General features: G+C 37.7%; 1 long non-coding RNA gene across 1 annotated transcript; it reads right to left on the bottom strand.

Annotated features, from left to right (window-relative positions):
* Window positions 1-6,737: 6,737 nt before the first annotated feature.
* LOC144288311 (uncharacterized) lies at window positions 6,738-15,880 on the bottom strand. The gene is made up of 3 exons (XR_013356269.1): window positions 15,483-15,880; window positions 10,775-10,896; window positions 6,738-7,751 (listed from the first exon to the last, which is right to left on the bottom strand). It is a non-coding gene; the product is annotated as an uncharacterized LOC144288311 (long non-coding RNA).
* Window positions 15,881-16,378: the final 498 nt, after the last annotated feature.

The raw sequence follows: 16,378 nt of genomic DNA, 5'->3' as shown, positions 1-16,378 counted from the left end.
GAACTTTTCATGGTATATTTATTCGAAAAATTAAAGGGAATTAAAAATATCTTTGAGGGTATATATATATTTTTTAAATTTGCATTGGAAACACCTCAGAGCAGTTATTTTTCAATGTTTTTTCCAACTTGCAGAATCCTATTCTGCAAGAACTTTTATGTGAAAAGTCAAAATGCAAATAAAGGTGAAGCCACTCCAGCTTGTGTCTCCCAACTCCTTGTGGCTCCCACAGCATAACTGGGAGATCCAGGGCTTAGCAGAAGGTATTTTGAAACCCACAGTCCCAGAGAGTGGGTTTTTCCTTTTTGTAGTTTTTTCCTTTTCAATTATGTACTAATTTCATATTGATTCTAATTTTAATATTTTATACGTTTTGTGCATGTGTTTATATAGTTATATGCTTGTTTATTATTTGCTATTTATTATATATTACAGAATAACATCTCGAGGCATAAGAGCACAGAGATTCAGTATAACTTGTTTTGAACAGCAGTCCACTTTGCTTAATTAAAGGAGCCATTTGTTGTTTAGATTTTTATAGAAATCTTGAAAATTAAATAGCATTCCCTAATAATATTTTTGAAATAATTTACAAGAAAACTGACATAGCACTTCTTTTCATCAGAATGGTGATGTTGCCAGTATTTAGAAGTCTCTTTTTCCTGGATTGTCTGTAGTCTGTGAATGTATGTAGTCCCTTGATACGTATCCCCTCTGTTAGTAGCTGTGTCACTTTTACAGTTACCCACAGCTATTCTTTTTTTTTAATGATTTTATTTATTTATTTGAGAAAGAGCATGTGAGAGAAAGCACAAGTGGGGTGGAGAGGGAGAGGGAGAAACAGACTCCCCGTTAAGTAGGGAGCCCAACACACAGCTTGATCCCAGGACCCCAAGATCATGACCTAAGCCGAAGGCAGACACTTAACCAACTGAGCCACCCGGGCACCCCACCCAGAGCTATTCTTATATTTATATGGAGAAAAGGGTCATTCATATGGGGAATGCAGGCATTCTAAGCCTTCCCCAAAGTACCCCCACAATGAAAACTTTCCATTCTAAGTCTACTTATGCCTAGATCCTATAACTAAAGATTCATTCTTCGTGACCTGTCATGTTTTACTGCCTATGAAAATATTTTCACTTTTAGGAGAAAATGCTTGTGAAATGGTAAGTCATTTTGTGTTGGGACTCATGATTTTAGAAACTTTCTTGAGTAAGATTTTGACCCAAAGATGAACACAGACATCACAAAGAACACTATGCCTAATGAGTAGACTTAGGATGTCAAAGAAAATTAGAACAGCAGAGGCAAAGTTAGTCTGTGGCCCAGAGTATGCTTATACTCTGCAAGGTATATTCTCATGTGGCTTCCCCTTTAATCACATGGATTAAATATCAGCCAGCTGGTTTCAAAATGTTCTGCTCTAGACTCGGATTTCTCAATCTTGGCACTACTGCTGAACTCTAGGTTGAATAATTCTTTGTTGGGAGCAGTTGTCCTGTGCATTATAGGATGTTTAGCAGCATCCCTTTCCTCTCCCCACAAGATGCCAGTAGCACATACTCCACTTCCCCAGTTGTGACAACCAAAAATATCACCCAACTGCCCAATGTCTTCTGGGATACAAATCACCCCTAATTGAAAACTACTGGTCTAGGTTAATCTGTGTTTTTCTTTTTTCCCCTCTGGCTGAGATCTAATCAGCATTTCTTGAAGTTTATATATAGCAACTCTGTGTTTACTTGAAACTACTCTTTCCTCATCTCTGGCATATTCTTCAGCTCTCAACCAGTAAGATGACTCTTTTGTTCCCAAAAGCTTGTAGTAAATCATCACACTTAACCCTTTATACTAAGCAGGATGTAAAGATAATAATTTTTTTATTTGAAGCGTAGCTGACCTACAATATTATATTAGTTTCAAGTGTACAGCATAGTGATTCAACATTTATATACATTATGAAGTGATCACCATGACAAATCAAGCCACCATCTGTCACCATACAAAGTTGTTGTTTATTATTAACTGTATTTTCTATGTTGTATATTGTATGCCCATGTCTTATTTATTTTATAATTGAAAGTTTGACTTTTTAATCCCCTTCCTCTATTTTGCACATCCCCCAAGCTCCTCTTCCCTAGCAACCACCAAATTGTTCTTTGTGTCCTTGAGTCTGTTTCTATTTTTTGTTGTTGTTCATTTGTTTTGTCATTTTGGATTCCACATATAAGTGAAATCGTATGGAATTTGTCTTTCTCTCTCTGACTTGTTTCACTTAGCATAATGCCCTTTAGATATATCCATGTTGTAACAAATGACAAAATTTTATTGATTTTTATGGCTGAGTAGTACTCCATTGTCTATACAAACCGTATCTTCTTTATTTATTCATCTATCTGTGAATACTTAGGTTGCTTACAGATCTTAGCTATTGTAAATAATTCTTCAGTAAACATAGGGGTACATATATCTTTTCAAATTTAGCATTTTTGTTTTCTTCAGTTAAATACCCAGAAGTGGAATTGCTGGGTTGCATTATTGCTTTATTTTTAATTTTTAAATGTTTTCCACAGTGGCTGAACCATTTTGCATACCCACCAATAATGCACGAGGAATCTCTTTTTTCTACATCTTCACCAATGCGTGTTGTTTCTTGTCTTTTTGGTAAAGCCATTCTCAGTGATGGGAAGTGATATTTCTTTGTGGTTTTGGTTTTCATTTCTCTGATGATTAGTGATCTTGAACATCTTTTCAAGGATCTGTTAGCCACCTGTCTGTCTTCTCTGGAGAAATGTCTGTTGAGGTCCTCTGCCCATTTTTAAATTGGATTTCTTTCTGATACTGAGTTGTATGGATTCTTTTATATTTTGATATTAATGTCTTATCAGTTATATCATTTACAAATATCTTCTCCAATTCAATAGGCTGCCTTTTCATTTTGTCGATGGTTTCCTTTGCTGTGCAATATTTTTTTTTAGTTTGAGGTAGTCCCATTTATTTATGTTTCCTTTTGTTGCTCTTGCCTGAGAGAGATCCAAAAATCTATTGCCCACTCCAATGTCCAAGAGCTTATAGTCTATGTTTTCTAAGAGTTTTATGGTGTCCAGTCTTCCATTTAAGTTGTTAAACCATTTTGAGTTTATTTTTGCATATGGTGGGATGCCTGGGTGGCTCAGTGGTTGAGCATCTGCCTTTGGCTCAGGGCATGATCCCAGGGTCCTGAGATTGAGTCCTGCATTGGGCTCTCCACGGGGAGCCTGCTTCTCCCTCTGCCTATGTCTCTGCTTCTCCCTCTGTGTCTCTCAAAAATAAATAAATTTTTTAAATCTGTATTTGCATATTGTATAAGACAGTGGTCCAGTTTTATTCTATTGTATATAGTTGTCAAGTTTTCCCAACATCATTTATTGCCTTTTCTCCATTGTATGTTCTTGCCTCTTTTGTCAAAGATTAATTGACCATATAAATGTAACTTTACATTCTGTGTAGAGGATTCTGTGTTATGTTCTACTGTTCTATGTGTCTGTGCCTGTGCCCGGACCATACTGTTTTGATTACTACAGCTTTGTAGTATAGTTTGAAATCAGGGAACATAATACATCCAGTTTGTAGTTCTTTGTTCAGCTTTGGCTATTCAGGGTCTTTCGTGATTCCATACATATTTTAGGATTCTTTGTTCTAGTTCCTGAAAATTACCACTGGTATTTTGATAAGAGATTGCATTGAATCTGTAGATTGCTTTTGGTAGTGTGAACATTTTAACAATGTTCATTCTTCTAATCCATTAGCATGGTCTATCTTTCCATTTATTTTTCCATTCCATAAATTTTCCATTTATTTTTGTGATCTTTAATTCTTTTAATTCTTTAATTTCTTTTATCAGTGTCAAGTGTGATGTGAGATAATCTTTACAAAGTTGCTAATGGCAATAGGAAATCTCACAGATACTCAGTCCTTTGGCCCTACTGATCCATTTTTTTTTTAGCTGGTGTCCTAGATGACATAATGGCCATCATAATCAACTTTTTCCTCATTTGTCACACGTGTGTGTATGTGTGTGTGTGTGTGTGTGTGTGTTGAGAACCTAATATGATAAAAGCTTTGTTTTCCTTTGAAGATTTTTGGTGAGTTACTGTCTGATTTATAATAAGTTGCTTGGTTTATGCTCTTGAGCTTAGGATAACTTTGGCCTCCTCTCATCATCCTAATTATATGTAGTACATCTAGTTTCTGCTCAAAGGAAAGCACAAACCCAGCAGTAGATCTATGCTTATGGAATGTGTCAAATCACAGTGTTTGAGAGACTAAAATGGGCCATGCTGGATCTTCAGGCAGAGAGACTGAAGATTGACTTGCCTTACCAGGGAAAAACCTAAGTCATGAGAGAAAAGCAAAGAAGTAGTGTTCCAGAGCAAGCATGAATGCCAAGGTGAGTGTGTAAATAGAACTGAATCACAAAGTCAGAAGCCAGGAAGAATGAGAATAGGTAAAGAAGCATAATAAAGACAGCCTAAGGCAAATGGTTGTTCATTAATATGGAGAACAGTGCATGGACTGTAGAATCCCACTTCTATTTTTGCTGGTTGCATGGTGTCCAGGAAGACCCAAGGGCTTAAAGTGCACAGTAGGACAGAACTGTACTTTAGAACCAGACTTATTAACTCATGTACTCTAGATAGAATTCCTAGCATATTCACAGGATTATGAATGTTTCTAATATTTGTTTCTTGGTCTCTTACTACATATTAAATTATGACTCTACAAAAAGCAGCACAAGGTAGGCATAAAGTAGACAGTCCTAAATTTTTGCTGTTTTTGGTCCTTGGAGAGCATAGCCTTAATAGGATGACTTCATCTCTAATTTACTTGGCCATATGAATATTAGGAAGTTTTCAGAATGCCCTAATTTTTTAGAAGATATCCAAATAGTCAAAGTTAGTGGTAAACACAATAGATGCTCATATTATGCATTGCATAATAATTTTAAAAAGAATTTGCGGGGATCCCTGTGTGGCTCAGTGGTTTAGCGCCTGCCTTTGGCCCAGGGCACAATCCTGGAGACCTGGGATCAAGCCCCGAATTGGGCTCCCAGCATGGAGCCTGCTTCTCCCTCTGCCTGTGTCTCTGCCTCTCTCTCTCCCTATGTCTATCATGAGTAAGTAAATAAAATCTCAAAAAAAAAAAAAAAAAAAAGAATTTGCTAATTCTGAAATACATTGCTTTAAATATGTAAAGGATTGGTAAATGCATTTAATACCAGAAACATTCAAGAAATATTGTTGGTTAATTGTATATTATAGTAGCTTATTATGTTAACAAAATAAGTTCTTGTTCGGGGGTGCCTGGCTGGCTCAATTGGTAGAACATGCAACTCTTGATCTTAGGGTTGTAATTTCAAGCCCCACATTGGGTGTAGAGATTACTTTTTTAAAAATCTTTTAAAAAAATACCAGTAGGTACTGGTATATCAGTTTTCACAGAGGATATTATCACATCTTTCATGTCTGCTAGCTATGCAAAAGGAAAATAACAAAAATTAGGTTGAATTGATTAGGTGAGATAAGGCATGAGAAAATGGTTGGTACAGTACTTGGAATAAGAGGTACTCAATTATATTTTTCTCAGGGAAACTAAAACAGGGGATGGCTATCTCAAGTTATCCAGGGAAAGAATTTAGAATTCTTATCAGGAAATACATTGCTTTTGTTTGCTGTGTTGGACCTAGAAAAGGAGGACTGCCTGACTAATTTTTCTCTTTGTTGTATTAGTTAATGTAATGATTATAAAATGTGACATATAATATGTCCACATTTTTACTGTTAAATGATAGTCATGCCTTAATAGCAATGAAGTCTTGTCTACTATGAGTCAACATACTTAACATCCCTGAGCCTCAGCTTTCTTATCAGTGTGATGGGTTTACTACTACCTGCCTCACAAGACTGTTCTCAGAGTTAAGTTTGAAGACATATTGTGTCTACTACAAGGCTTGACCAAGAATATCTGCACCATGAAAGGTATCATAAGTATTTTATTTTAAGAGAATATAACTATTTTTGGCAATATTTTAGTCCATTCATTAGGAAGTTTCTCCCAGAGATGTCTGTATAATATACTCAAACTCAGGAATTTGGTTCATATTTTTAGCTTTTCTGATTAGATGCTTTTAATGGCTGCATCCTTGAAAAATATATTAAAAGGATTTTTAGTCTATTTGATATAAGCTTTCTTGTTATTTGGCAGAGAACATTATTTTATGCTATCCCTTAAAGGATCCAAATGAGAGTTGATATGGCTTCTGAAAGTCTTGGGTATTTTTAATCTTCTAAGTCTTCAACCAATTGTCATTTCATTAAGGTGCCCTGCCGAGATGTTCTTTCACATACCATCATTAAGATGAATTGTAGCTCTGCTCTATAATACACATATTACAAGCTCAGTCCACATGTGCTGAAATTATAACTACAGACACGATTCCAATTCCTGGAGAGGAGCACAGAATCACAGCTGCTGTTTCAGGGAGCTTTGCTGTCAGTTTCAAGTTTGAAAACTACTTGCCTAATGATGAGAACAAAAGCCCAAACTAAGAATAAAAATGTTAGCTTTTTGGAAAAAGAAGAAGAAGAAGAAGAAGAAGGAGGAGGAGGAGGAGGAGGAGGAGGAGAAGAAAGAAGTGAATATCAAAGATTTTTTTAAATTACTTTTGTTGAGGTAAAACATACATAAAATATAACATGCATTCATCATTTTAATCATTTTTTGTAAGTGTACAATTCAGTGGCAATTAAATGTATTCACAATGTTATGTGACTGTCACTACTATTCATACCCAATACTTTCTCATCATCCCCAACACTTTTTCATCATCCACAACATAAACTCCATATCCATCAACCAATAACTTTTCCTTTTCCCTTGCCTGTAGATCCTGCTAACCTTTAGTCTCCTTTCTCTCTCTATGAATTTGCTTATTCTAGGTACCACACATAAGTGGAATCATACAATATTTGTCCTTATGTGTTTGGCTGATTTCATTAATCACAATGTTTTGAAGTTCCATTTATATTGTATCCCATGTTGAAATTTCATTCATTTCTGTGGCTGGGTATATTCCATTGTATATATACCACATTTTGTTTATCCATTCATCTGTGAACACTTGGGTTGCCTGCACCTTTTGGCTGTGGTGAATAATGCTGCTATGAATGCTAGTGTACAGAAATCTGTTTGAGTTACTGCTTTCGATCCTTTTGGACATAGACCTAGAAGTGGAATTACTGGGAGATACTGTATTTACCTTTTTGAGGAAACACCAAACTGTTTTTTCATAATGGCAGCATCATTTTACAATCCCACCAGCAGTGCACAAGGGCTCTATTTTCACCATATCTTCCCCCAGCATTTGTTATTTCTAGTTGAAGATGATGATGATGACGATGATGATGATGATGATGATGATAGCCACCTTAGTAGATGTGAAGTGGTATCTCATTGTGGTTTTGATTTGCTTTTCTCTAATGATAAATGATGTTGAGTATCTTTTTATATACTTATTGGTCATTTGCATATATTCTCTGGAAAAACATCTGTTCAAATTCTTTACCTATTTTTAAATCGGGTTGTTTATTTGTTGTTGTTGAGTTATAGGAGTACTTAAATACTGTGGATATTAATCTCTTGTCAGATGTATGATTTACAAGTATTTTCTTCCATTCTGTCGGTTTCTCCTTTTCGTTTCTTGATAATATCTGTTGAGACATAAATGTTTTTAATTTTGATGAAGTTCAGTGTATCTCTATTTTGTTACCTGTGCCTCTGGGATCATAGCAAAGGTTACTTTTTAAAGTTCCAAATAGAATTTTAACATTGCCTTTCAATAATTATTTTTACAATTTGCCTCCTGTCTTCTGTTAACTGTTGCCATTAAAAATGTTTTCTTGGTTTACAGGGTGCCGTGACTGGTGACTAATCCCTTTTGCAGTCAACATGATTCTCAAGACACACACTGCGGGTCTGATCTATTGACTGCTCCCCCAGCAATTGCATATCATCTCATCCTTTCTGCTCTGCAACATGAAAGGGGACAAGACAAATTAAAGTCTGTCTGTGATACTCAATATCCAGGCACACAGGTAGGACTGGATTTGTTGTTGTGACATACTCACATATTAAGAACACTATGCCTGAGGAACATGTGTTCAACCTTGCCCTTATTCCTTCTTTGTCAAAATTAACTCTATTTACTGCGTCAGTTGCACCCAACAGTAGACATGACCCAAAAGTCAGCAATGAAAACTATTCTCCTAGTGTACTAAATACTTATAAAGTCCTCACTAAATGAAAGCTGATCTTAAAATATAAAAGTGTCTAATTTATTACCTTGTTTCCAACATATTTTTGGTCCAATGGGGGGAATAAGGGAGAGGAATGAACAGGAGGGGAAAAAGTAAGCAAAATGACAAGCTAAGAGGTACATGAGGACCGGAAAAAGTCAGTGCCAGTCTCAGAAACAAAATAGTCCCACTGTCATTTGTGGCTCAGGAAGACTAGGCCCAATTACCAGTTGTCCTTTTCCTGAAGGTTTTTATCAGACTCTGTCTCTACGAAGTTCTGAATATTAAATGCCTTGAAACAGACTGAGGCTTCATCCAAATGTGAGAGATCAGAAAAGCAAAACACCATGAGAACGTGAATAAGTCAAAACTACCACACCCATTGCTTACTCACTGACTGTAAAGACTAGTAAACATCTCTAAGGTGTGTCATAATGATGCTTTTAATCCTTTTTTTTTTTTTTTTTTGGTGCAAATAGAACAGCTCAGACACAAGCAATACATACTGTTAAAAACACACATAAGTGTGACTATCTTGGCAATTGTATGGCAGTACAATGGCTTGGAGATATGAACCTTAAGAGGAAACAAAAAAGTATCACTTGGTGTAGCCATATTATAAATATACTTTTTTGGGGGGAAAAGTATAATTTACACCCAAGAAATAATCTAACTGAGAAATTAAAGCGGTAAATAGAGCACTAGCGAATCATGGCCAGGTCTTGACGTTTTTTTTCTGTCAGGTGCATTGCGAATCTTAGTGTTAGGATCTTTCTTGATTATGCCCTGGAAGTGTTCAGGGATTATTCATGCTGCTCGCCTCCCACTGTCCAGGCTTTCATGTCTGTGTCCTATTCTTAGGAGTAGAGGTTGGCAAACTTTTATAGAACCACGTGGTAAGTATTTTAGATTTCAGAATCCAAGGGGTGAAATCCAGGATATTATTTAGGGACTTATATAACTATTTTACATGCACAATTATTTACAAACAGAAAAACCATTCTTATCCAGATTTGGCCTGTGGACCACAGTTTGCTGAGCCCTGTTTTGGAGAACTGATCAGTCACATTAGGCTCCACTATGTGATAGAGCACAATAGGATGATATTAGCAACAGGGGTGAATCTGTGTATTTTGCAGCTCTCCACTGACAGAATGCAGAGCCTTGTGTCCTTAGAAGGATGGGCTGAAATCATGAAAAGTTTCTCTTCCAACAAGGTGTAGCTTGCATGTAATGCTTTGTGTCGCATTACTGATGTCTAAAGTTGCATAATTAACCCTATTCAGAAATAGGCAAAAGTTTCCACCAGAGTTTGGGAAGTGTCAAGGTTCCCCTTGCCATCCTGGCTTTATGAGAGTATGGAGAAGTGGAACATGACCAAGCTGTTACTATGACCATGCTAGTGACCGACAAGCAGCACAAAGAGGTTATGAGAATGAATGAGATAATGTCTGTGAAGTGCTCTGAGCCCTTCAGAAGAAATTTTCTTTGTAATTAGAAAGTAATGCTCCATTATTACAGTTATTATGATTATCACCATTATTAAAGGCAGAGCCAGAAGACATGGCCCTTCCAACAAGAAAAGTTGTGAATAAAGCCGAGCAACTCATAAAGGAAGTGGTTCATGCACCAATTATGAGTTTCCAGTTTGTAATTACAGTGTACTGGGTGGTTTTTCTTGCACCAGTTTGTTATTCATCCAGAAGAACAACCCTTTGCATGTGTAACAGCTCCTGAAAGGTGCCCAATATATGCCAAACACAAAAGGAACAGAAGAAAAGTTCTCTGTGACCCCTGAGTTGCAAATTTGAAACTCTATTATTTACTAAGGATTGTCTTTAAATTTGTATAGAAACATGGTAAAATTTGTCAGTAAAGAACTTTTGTTAAGAAAAGAAAAAAAAATGCAAGCAGGAGTCTTACATGTGTGGACAAAAGGATAACAAAAGGAACCATATATTAATTTCATTCTCCCATCATATTAAACATTGATAAAACATTTAAATACTGCTGATTGCCAAAAAGTAAGAGTTCAATATTACCCTGTTTCTCTGGTTCCCAAAGGCTCATTTTATTTTACCAAATTGATCCCACAGAGGATAGAAAGGGAAGGAATGAAAATGAAGAATAAAAAGTAATCAAGAGCCAACCTGAGGAGTTCATAGAGTCCTTGCTTGGCCAGTACTAGTCCCTGATCCAAACTCAAATGGCCACTGGGATACTAGAAGAACATGTCTGTCAACCAACGTACACCCTTCTTCATTTGTGTTCTTCCAACCTCTGCTCTGAGCACATTCTAAATGTAGAATTTAAGCTGTGACTTAATCTACAGCTCAGGACTCTGAAGCTGGGAGACAGGATGTACTACAGAGATCTCTTTCTGCTTCCTGGACAAGGTGTTCTAGACCTTCTTTGTGTGGAAAGTGTTGGTCTTTTACCTCTTTCATACATTGAATTCCTGTATCTTAATTTGTAGCTAGCACAGGACTTTCACATTTCCTTTTCAGGTTATTCCTTCTGAATCCACAGTTGGGTGACCATGTTCTTTTACATGTAGTCACTGTTGGAGAAATAGACATTGTTTAAGCTTGGTGAAGGGTGGCAAAATATACCACCCCCCAAAATGCCACTTTGGCATAAAGATTATTTTGAGCTAAAGGCACTTAAGAAAACCACGGATGCAAAATGGGTGCTCTGATGAGGAGATAAAACCCCCATATGAAAAGTCCACCCTCTTCCAGGAGGAAAGCAACATTCTCATCACCAAAGATGCAGAGGAAAGTCTGTATTAACAAGCCTCTGAAACTAACCCTTATCTTTCTACTCACTTGCATACTAAGTGCTCTAGGCCAACCCCTTTGTTTTATCATGTTTTCATAGTTTATTACGATTTGCCCAAATCATTTAAACATTCAACTTTAACTGGGCCTTTGGGTCTTCATTTACTTCTGAGGGTTTCTGTATAATGTAAAACTTAACATCTAATACACTTGCACATTTTTCTCCTCTTAATCTGTCTTTTGTTAAAGTACCCCAAGACAAGAACTAATAAGGGTAGAAGGAAAGGTAAGTTTTCCTCTTCTACACTGTGGTGACCAAACATTTTTACAAAGGCTAGTGCAGGAAGATAAAAATTAATGGGTCTTATGTTTTTCCATTCAAAATAAACATAGTTTTATTAACTCCTAGAAGAAAAAAGTTTATATATATTCTACAAATTATATTGCTGACCTTATTAAGTAAATGAAAGTCAATGAGAAAATTGGCAGAGCCTTTTAGACAATAAAATGTTAAAAAGCCAAGCATGTTTGAGGAGGAATCAGAAATTACATTTAAACTTTCAACCCTTATATTTGTAAAGTGCCTTAGAGTTCACAAATGATGGCCACTTGTCCACTCCTATTTAATGTTTGCAACACACGAGGTACATATTATTATCAATTCCATTTTTCAACTAAAGGAACTAAGGATCAGAGAGGCAAACTGATCTATGTAAGATCATATATCCATTTAGTGGCAAAGCTGTGAAAAGAATGAGTTCGTTCTCATATGTTGAAAACTATGTTAGGGATCCCTGGGTGGCGCAGCGGTTTAGCGCCTGCCTTTGGCCCGGGGCTCGATCCTGGAGACCCGGGATCGAATCCCACATCGGGCTCCCGGTGTATGGAGCCTGCTTCTCCCTCTGCCTATGTCTCTGCCTCTCTCTCTCTCTCTCTGTGTGACTATCATAAATTTAAAAAAAAAAATTAAAAAAAAAGAAAGAAGCCCTTAGTGCCCTCTTCAGAAAAAAAAAAAAAAGAAAACTATGTTAGGATATGAGTTTGGCTCCTATACCCAAATAAGAAAGAAGTTTATTGTTCTGTAACTCAATTGTCTGTAAATAATCTGAGCACGTACTACCGGGCTGATCAGATAGTTCCACTCTTTCAAGGACCCAAGGCTCCATCTACCCTGTTGGTGCTCGGCTCATGACTTCTGTCTCATGGTCTTTTCCAACAGTTTCACTTCCCATTACCACATTGTAATGCGAGCCACCAGGAAGGAGAGAGGGAAGAAGAGCCCACTGTTTTACTCTAGAACCATAGTCTGAAAGTTGTACACTTCTCTTCTGCTTCCATTATCCAGAACTTGAAAATACCTAATCGTAAGCAGCCTTGTGTTCAACTATACCAGGGTTTTCTACTGACAAAGGACAAAGTGTGACATGCATATTGGGGGGACAATTAGCAGTCTTTCTCACTTAGAGGAATATTGTATGTCAAGAACTAGTTAAGCTGTTGGAATAGAGGAAAGAAGAAAATATGATTAACTCCTATCAGTTTAAGCCAGTCTGAACTCTCTTTTTCTCTGTTTAGAAGATTCCTTCTCATCCTCAGGTAAGCAGGACAACTTGAACTGGGCACCCAATAATGGATATAATGATTCTCAAAGATGTCCACATCCTAATCTCAAGTATCTGTGAATGTGGGGATCCCTGGGTGGCTCAGCGGTTTAGCCCTTGCCTTCCGCTCAGGGCGTGATCCTGGAGTCCCGGGATCGAGTTCCCCGTCGGGCTTCCTGCATGGAGCCTGCTTCTCCCTCTGCCTATGTCTCTGCTCTCTCTCCCTCTCTCAATCTCTCTCTCTGTCTGTCTCTCATGAATAAATAAAACCTTTAAAAAAAACATAAATCTTAAAAAAAAAGAATCTGTGAATGTTACTTTACATGGCAAAAGGGACTTCACAGTTGTGATTAAGGATCTTGAGATGGGGAGATGATCCCAAATTATCTGGGTGGGTCTGATATAATCACAAGAGTCTGTATAAGAGAGAGGCAGGAGTTTGAAGTCAGTAAGAGGGGAAGGCAATGTGACCACAGAAGCAGAGATTGAAGTGATGTGTGCCACAACCCAAGAAATGCTGGCAGGCTTTAGTAGTTTGGAGGAGCCATGGAGTTGATTCTCCCTGGATTCTCTATAAGAAATCAGCCTTGCCAACGTCTTGATTTTAGCCATATAAGACTCATTTTTAACTTCTAAACTTCAGAACCGTTAGAGAATAAATTTGTGTTCTTTGAAGCCTCTATGTATGTGGCAATTTGTTAAAATAGCAATAGGAAGCTAATACAGCAGGTGAATGGTGGCCCCAGATGGCCTAACTTCTCAAGAGTGAGCTCCGTGTATGAGAGAATAGCCCTGGGACCACCTGACTGAAAGGCCCAAGTCTAGCTTTCTTATAAACACTGTGGAGCCCCTGGGAGCCTTTTACATCTTGAATCCTTTTGCTTTGACATTAAACAATGAGTCTATGAAGCTGGGTAGGCCATATGTGGCTTCATAATAACTATTCACTTATACGTGGTTTAAACCATCTGTGGAGGCTCTGTTCTTTGCATTCCATTCATTTTGTACTAAAAATAACAAGATTCAGTATAAAGCTGTACTGTCCAGGTATACCTTACTTTCAGAGATAGGTAGCCCCATGATTCATTTTTTTGGAAAGTAATAACTCACCCTCTAAAAGAAGAAGGAGAAGAAGAAGGAGGAGAAAGAGAAGAAAGAAAGAAAGAAAAAATATAAGAAAAGAGGAAGATAGGCAACCAGAAAAGTATGACCTACGGCAGGACTATTTATTATTTAATACATGGAATTGCTTTGGCCACTGTCATAAGGAACATTCCAGCTGCAGTCCTCCTCCCTTTCACTTGGACACCGAATGATGAGTCAGGAATAGCCACAGGCACCATCGGAAACAGAAGTGAATGAGCAGAGGTGTGGCTCGAATATTTTTAATGCGAATTGCTTAGGGCTGAATGGAATCATGCCCAGAACTTGTGTACAATGCACTGGATAAACACAGTACCCGAACCAAGAAATTGAGAATTGATTTGTCCTTATAGAGAGAAGCCAGAGTCAGGTGCTTCATCTAAAGATGCCAATCAGCTTTTCTCAATCGGCAATTCACTCGGAAAGAAAGGATATAAAGGATATATCTTAGTTTGTTGCATATGAGGGTCGCTGGAAGGGGGTTGGGGTAACTGGATGATGGTCATTAAGGAGGGCATGTGATGGAATCAGCATGGGAATTACATGCAACTGCTAAATCACTGATCTCTACCTCTGAAACTAATAATATACCATATGTTAATTAATTGAATTTAAATTAAAAATACAAGTGAAAGACAAAAAATAAAGGATATATCAATTATAGTAAGCATTTCAGAGGTTGATTATTCTATACTGGGGCTGGATTTGGTTCAGGATACACAGATTCTGATGACAAATACTTGCATTATGTTTTGGAATGAACAAAACATGTTTATAGGTGTTGATCTCATCTCATCATTGCAAAACTCTGTGATCTTGGTGTCATCCTTATGGTTATAGATGAAGAATGTAGCTTGTCTAAATTTACTCAGTTTTGACAGGTAGAGTCCAGACCTAAATTCATGTCTTCAAACTCTGGGTCTGAGCTCTTTCTGCTGAAACATGGGGATACTGTACTGACATTCAATGTGGCTGCATGGTAGAGGTGTTTCAGTGCACTGTTAGGGCTTCAGAGTCACACAGGATTCAAGGATTATTTTAGCTCTGCATGTGCCTGTCAGGATAGAGCTTGGGAGTGCCTCAGGATAGGTTGTCCTCAGACATGTTATCAATGCAAGGGCACTGCTGACTTAGCACAATTTCTCTAATTGTCTTTCTCCTTCGACTCCAGTGCATTCATTAGCATATATCAGAGGCTATAGGACTTCCCCAGGAAGCTTTGGTGACAGTTGTTGTTTATACATTTAACAGTGACCTAGATGTGAAGTCAGTTCCCAGTACTACTGAAACCAGCATGTCTAAGGCTTCTCAACGTATGCTGTGGCTTCTCTCCCCATCTTCTCGCTGCTCCCTCCTTCTCATCATTTAGGTCCACACAGTGGGCCAGCTAGCAGTCCTGGCTGAAGGACGCACCTGTTCCAAGCACTCCTCATGCCTTTGCCATTTTATTTTTAATTTGTAGCCCTTTTCCTTAACTTACTTGTTTGTTCTCAAGTTTATATTCTTTCTCTCTCCACTAGAATATAATCTCTTTGAAAGAAGGCCCCTTCTTTATTTTATCTACTGCCATATGCCCAGGGACTAAATCATGCCTGGCATGGGAATACATTCTCAATAAATACCTTTGAGGGAATAGATGAAGTGACATTTACATGAATGCTTCCAATTTTGATGCTCTGATCCCTTCCATTGAAAGATAGATCGGTCTTTTCTTGTGGTGACTCTACCCAAGTATTTCTGGAAATCTATAGGGGTCCTTATATCTGCTTGTGAATCCTTATTCATAATATCTTTGATTCCTGTCAGAGCACCAAAACCCAGTCACCTCAATGCCGGACTCCCCATCTGATAGTTGTTTTGCTGGTTCTGAATGTGAAATTCACTATTTCTGACACCATCTTGATTTTTGTGACTTGTGCAGCTCAGTTGTTCCTTTTAAAGTGGAAGAGTGGGCACATTGGCTTTCTGTGTTATGATAAGTAGGGGTGTCCCTTAGGGCTCCAAAGTGTGATTCATGTTCCATTTCATAGGAAAAATGTCAGAATGACTGCATCGAGATAAGTTCCAATCTAGAATCTTCCATGTTCCATGTCATAGGCTTTGTTCCTTAAGGTCATCATGTTGGTATCCTACTTGGATATGCTAGAAAATAATAATTAGTCCCCACACCTGTGTAAAAACACATTTGATATCATGAATGATCTAAATATGACTGTAACATAAAGATATGTGCAGTTCCAGGGGGCACCTGGCTGGCGTAGTCGGTAGAGCATGCAACTCTTGATCTGAGGGTTTTTAATTCAAGCCCCATGTTGGGTGTAGAGATTAAAAATAAAATCTTTTAAAACAACAAAAAGACATATGCAGTTCCATTCCTGCTGTCAAGAAAATTCTCCCAGATGTTTCCTGGTCCTACACCCTGTGGTCCCTTCACACAGCTGAGAACCGTTGCTGAGTATTTGGGTGTGAGCCCTTTACACAAGGTAGGCACTGAAATGCTGTTCCTATACCCACTCAG

The sequence above is a fragment of the Canis aureus genome, chromosome 18 (assembly GCF_053574225.1).
Source record: "Canis aureus isolate CA01 chromosome 18, VMU_Caureus_v.1.0, whole genome shotgun sequence".
In the NCBI taxonomy this organism is placed as follows: domain Eukaryota; kingdom Metazoa; phylum Chordata; class Mammalia; order Carnivora; family Canidae; genus Canis; species Canis aureus.
Note: the sequence above shows the minus strand (reverse complement) of the source record. Positions and strands in the feature narration are given on the sequence as shown.